The following is a 6,131-nucleotide window of genomic DNA, read 5'->3' as shown; positions in this document are numbered from 1 at the left end:
TCTTTCCTTAAATGTAACCAATGATCCCGCCTCGACCACGTCTGCCGGAAGCTCATTCCACATCCCCACCACCCTCTGCGTAAAGAAATTTCCCCTCATGTTCCCCTTATAATTTTCCCCCTTCAATCTTAAACCTTGTCCTCTAGTTTGAATCTCCCCCTTTCTAAATTGAAAAAGCCTATCCACATTTACTCTGTCCCTTTTAAAATCTTAAACACCTCTATCAAGTCCCCTCTCAATCTTCTACGCTCCAGAGAAAAAAGCCCCAGTCTGCACAACCTTTCCCTGTAACTCAGACCCTGAAATCCTGTCAACATTCTCGTGAACCTTCTCTGCACTCTCTCTATTTTGTTTATATCTTTCCTATAATTTGGTGACCAAAACTGTACACAGTACTCCAAATTTGGCCTCACCAATGCCTTGTACAATTTCATCATAACCTCCCTACTCTTGAATTCAATACTCCGATTTATGAAGGCCAACATTCCAAATGCCTTCTTCACCACACCATCTACCTGAGTATCAGCCTTGAGGGTACTATTTACCATAACTCCTAAATCCCTTTGTTGCTCTGCACTCCTCAATTGTCTACCATTCAATGTATATGACCTATTTAAATTTGCCTTTCCAAAATGCAGCACCTCACATTTCTCTGTATTAAATTCCATCAGCCATTTCTCAGCCCACACCTCCAGCCTTCCTAAATCACCTTTTAATCTACTTGCTTATCCAATTCTCTACCCCTACATCCAGATCATTAATATATATAATAAATAATAGTGGACCCAGGACCGAACCCTGAGGAACTCCACTCGTCACCGGCCTCCAATTGGACAAACAATTTTCTACCACTACTCTCTGACACCTTCCATCCAACCACTGCTGAATCCATTTCACTACCTCCTTATTTATACCTAATGCCTCCACCTTTTTTCCTAACCTCCTATGGGGAACTTTGTCAAAAGTTTTACTAAAGTCCAAATAGACAAAATCCACAGCTTTCCCTTCATCAACCTTTTTTGTAACCCCCTCGAAGAACTCAATCAGGTTTGTCAAGCATGATCTACCCCTGACAAGACCATGCTGATTACTCCCTATCAATCCTTGTACCTCCAAAAATTTGTAAATAGCATCCCTCCGAACACTTTCCATTAACTTGCCCACCACAGACGTCAGACTTACAGGCCTATAATTCCCAGGTTTGCATTTGGACCCTTTCTTAAACAGAGGAACTACATGCACCACCCTCCAATCCTTTGGTACCTCCCCCGTGGCCAGTGACATCCTAAATATCTCTGTTAATGGCCCCACTAACTGTCCACTAGCCTCCCTGAATGTCCTAGGGAATATTTTGTCCGGTCCGGGAGATTTATCCACCTGTATCTTTTTTAACACAGCCATCACTACCTCCTCGGTTATCCTTATATGCTTCATGACCTCCCCACTATTTTTCTTTACTTCTGGTTCAACATTTTTTTCCCTAGTGAATACTGAGGCAAAGAAATCATTCAAAATTTCCCCCATTTCCTCAGACTTCTCACTCAGCCTACCCTCACTATCTACAAGGGGTCCAATTTTATCTCTCACTAATCTTTTACTTTTAATGTACTTATAGAAACCCTTTGGATTTATTTCTACTCTGTCAGCCAAAGCCTCTTCATGCCTTTTTTTTGGCCTTTCTAATTTCTTTCTTTTAAAAGAGACTCTTGGAGTTTGCCAAGAATTCAGCCACTGAAGTTGGAATTCGAGGGCCAAACCCATCGGGACCATTGCCTGAAGAGGGCACTCAAAATCAGTGAACCGGTGCGGACTCGAAAGGCCAACATGGCCTGTTTCCGCTCCGTAAATGGTTATATGGTTATATGTTATAGGCGGGGAGAAGAAAAGTTGGAGGGAAAATAATTGAGTACAGCAGTATGTACAAAAAAACGGTGGAGTCAGTGGAATCAGAGCAGGGTAGGGTTTACCTAATAGAAAACTTGTTAGGTTTGAGTTTAAGGTTTAAGTTGAATATTAAGATCCATTGCTCCTCCCTCACCTTGCTTTTATTTCTATTTTAACTTACCTATTTAAAGTTTTGCTACTGCTAACTAGTTCTTGAAGCATCATTAAATATCTATTTCCAATGAACAAAAAATTAAGCTTTAATTCTTTTTGATCCCATTTGTATTTCCTTGTTGAATCAAAATACCCATCCATGTGGTTAATGTCCTACACAAGGACAATATTGAGGCATTGTTAATTCTCCTGATTCCAAGGTGTTTTTTTTTTTGCTTCAGTTTAAAAGAAGTACATTATTTCACAAATTTAATTGTAGGTGAAATTGTGGGTTTTTTTTAAGCCTCTTGTTTACCTTTTGATTTTGAATTTTAACCTAATGCTCATTGTCACTGTGGTAAAGGAGTTGCTTTTAGATTCTGGTCCAGAATGTTTCTGTTTTCAACCTTTTCCTCTTGTCCTAAGTTTATGATTTAATTTACAATGATGTCTTTTCCACTCAGTATCCTTTATTTTTTTAGGTCTTCTTTCATTAGCTCTTTGTATATTCTTTTCAGTTATTCCTTGTAATTTTGTATATAGATGGGAGAGGGAAGTGGTTGAGGGAGTGTAGCATTTTACCTTCCCAGGCCATCTGTGTTCTCTAATCACCATAAATTGAAGGATTTATATTATCCTATTAAATATCATCAAGCCAAGTCAAGTCATTGTCATCTGATTGCACAAGTACAACCCAAGGAAACTGCATTCTCCGGTCCTCGGTGCAAAACATGCAGACACACAACCAGACCTAATACACATACAGACAAACAATACATGTGCAGGACAAGTATTTTATCTATACAAATAAATATTGCTTTGTACAAATGAGAGTCTTGGATGGTTAATGTGAGAATTCAGCATTCTCCCTGCCCGTGGGAAGAAGCTATTCTTTAGCCTGGTGCTGTTGGCTTTGATACTCCTGGACCTCTTACCTGACTGGAGCAGCTGAAAGATCCTGTGTGCAGGGTGGAAGGGGTCCTCAATGATTTTGCACGCACTCTTCAGACAACGATCCCAGTAGATCAAGCCGATGGGTAGGTGGGTGGAGGGAGATGTTTGAAAATCCAGTTTGTGCTGGCAGAAATGTTCTGCTGCCACATGAAGAATTTAACCTGGAGGTTATTTCTCGAATTTGCAGCTGTGCACGTTGATCAGTGATTGAGCCCTGGCTGGGAAGGGCAGTATTTTGCATTCTGGATATGTTACAGATTATGACCAGCTGATCATGACTTCATTGCCTTGGCTATTGCCTACTAAATCTACCAAAATTTGTGTATTTTACAATGAATATTTTTTTGCTTTTAAAGTTACCTCAAAATGCTATTTTTCACTTTATGTAAATTGTTATTTTTCTAACTATTGGGCTATCACGCTCCAGATGACATTTCATCAACATTGTATGTAGAGACTATAACATTGGACAAATCCTGACTGTGTGATGGTGGAAATTAGCTAGTGTCATCAGTTTATTTTACACATTTCCATGTAATGCTTAAGTTTTGTATCTCATGCACTCAAATATCATTGAATTGCATGGGATATACAGTATGTAACGTTCAGGTTGATCTGTCAGTTTTAAAGTTTTGTTACTAATTGGTGAGATTTGAGATGATTAGAGGGAATGGAGATAAGAAATGTCTGTTGACATCAGTTTTATAGAAATTTATATTTTCCATGGAATATTTTTAATCCATTTGAGAATTTTTTCTTGTTAACCTTTTTGAATGATTTTGCAATTGTATAATTTTTTTGTGCCACAGTCTACTTCAGTAAATAACTTCTTTCTTCTGTCTCCTCATTGTTCGGTTACTTGGGATGTATGAATATGGGATATTGATTCACGGACACTGTTAGTCCTCAAAGACTTGAATAAATAATAATTCCATGGAGAAGCAAAAGCAACGAGTGTTAACAATTTATGCAATTAAATATTGCAGATAAGCTTTGCTGCGTATGAGCTCATACAATTTCCAACGAGCTAGTGGACAGCAATTGATAACTGTTTACCTTATTCCTTCTTATCTAATTACTATTGGTTAACTCAGCATAGATAAGGTTTTGAACCACGACTTTAATCATACTTTTTTTGGACCATATGTAATGATTCACTTTTTGTTATTGGCTGAGATATTGGAGGAACTTAAAAAAATTTAAAATGTCTCTTAATTGCAACCATCACTAAAGTTCTTTTGAAGAAATCAATTATAAACACATGGAATTGTCAATTATTTACCATGAAGCTGTACCAACAAAGATATGTAAATCCAAAAAGTGCAAGTTTCAAGAAACCAACTGCTGTGTTTTTGACAGTTGTAAATTATTTTGCCAAAATATTTTTTGAAAAGCTTTTTTCGTGAATGATTGCATTGTGATTTATTCAAACTTTTTTTTGACAGTGATTGCCACGTTGCCCAATGTACCGGTAATTATGCATTTGCTTAACGGAGTCAATGTGGAAAAAAAATATTGTGGTAATTTTGTTTGTTTGTCCTTAAATGTGCTTTGTAATTTTTTTCCTTATTTTCTATTCTTCATTGACTCCATATTGTGTCAGTAGGTGGAGTTCCTGCACTGTTATATTTTATCTGTCGTACCACTTATGCCTGCATGTGGCAGTGTGACATGATTTTCCTATGACAAGGAGGTAATTGAACAAATTTTGCGGTAAGTTTGCCAATATTAGAAATGGTGACATTGAATACAAAATGCCAAAATTTGCTGTTGTTTGATGAAATGCCATCAAGAAGCAGTATCGTAACGGTATCCCACTGAAAGGCTCAGATTCAGTCCTTATCTGATATAAACATAGGAGGTGCAAAATGGTAGATCAGGGTTCACTTTTGCAGATACCTTTGAACATGATAAGCTTTATTAACTGCCAAATCACTTCTGTGTGTTTTAAAATTAACTTTTCCATATTTCAACTTTTATCCCTTCAGATTATAATTGTTGCTAGAATACAGGTACACAATTCTTTATCTGGAACCCTTGGGGAACAGTGTGTTCCGAATTTCAGATTTTTAAAGCCAGATTTAAGCCCACCCGAATTGTGCTGCCGTATCCACCCCCTTCCAGTCGCGTTGGCGTCTCTCTCCCTCTTGCCCACCCGAGTCGCGCTGCCGTCTCTATTCCCCCCTCGCCCACCCGAGTCGCGCTGCCATCTCTCTCTCTCTCTCTCTCTCCCTCTGCTGTACCAGCACCAGGAAAAAAATGCCGGTTTTTGGAGCTTTCCAGATTTTAGATGTCCGGATAAAGGATGTGTACCTGTGTCTGATAACATTAGATGGGTTAGATTCTTTCTCTTCTTTGGCTTGGCTTCGCGGACGAAGATTTAAGGAGGGGGTAAAAAGTCCACGTCAGCTGCAGGCTCGTTTGTGGCTGACAAGTCCGATGCGGGACAGGCAGACACGGTTGCAGCGGTTGCAGGGGAAAATTGGTTGGTTGGGGTTGGGTGTTGGGTTTTTCCTCCTTTGCCTTTTGTCAGTGAGGTGGGCTCTGCGGTCTTCTTCAAAGGAGGTTGCTGCCCGCCAAACTGTGAGGCGCCAAGATGCACGGTTTGAGGCGATATCAGCCCACTGGCGGTGGTCAATGTGGCAGGCACCAAGAGATTTCTTTAGGCAGTCCTTGTACCTTTTCTTTGGTGCACCTCTGTCACGGTGGCCAGTGGAGAGCTCGCCATATAACACGATCTTGGGAAGGCGATGGTCCTCCATTCTGGAGACGTGACCCATCCAGCGCAGCTGGATCTTCAGCAGCGTGGACTCGATGCTGTCGACCTCTGCCATCTCGAGTACTTCGACGTTAGGGATGAAAGCGCTCCAATGGATGTTGAGGATGGAGCAGAGACAACGCTGGTGGAAGCGTTCTAGGAGCCGTAGGTGATGCCGGTAGAGGACCCATGATTCGGAGCCGAACAGGAGTGTGGGTATGACAACGGCTCTGTATACGCTTATCTTTGTGAGGTTTTTCAGTTGGTTGTTTTTCCAGACTCTTTTGTGTAGTCTTCTAAAGGCGCTATTTGCCTTGGCGAGTCTGTTGTCTATCTCATTGTCGATCCTTGCATCTGATGAAATGGTGCAGCCGAGATAGGT

This window comes from Narcine bancroftii, chromosome 2 (assembly GCF_036971445.1).
Source record: "Narcine bancroftii isolate sNarBan1 chromosome 2, sNarBan1.hap1, whole genome shotgun sequence".
Lineage (NCBI taxonomy): Eukaryota > Metazoa > Chordata > Chondrichthyes > Torpediniformes > Narcinidae > Narcine > Narcine bancroftii.
This window is presented reverse-complemented; position numbering follows the sequence as displayed.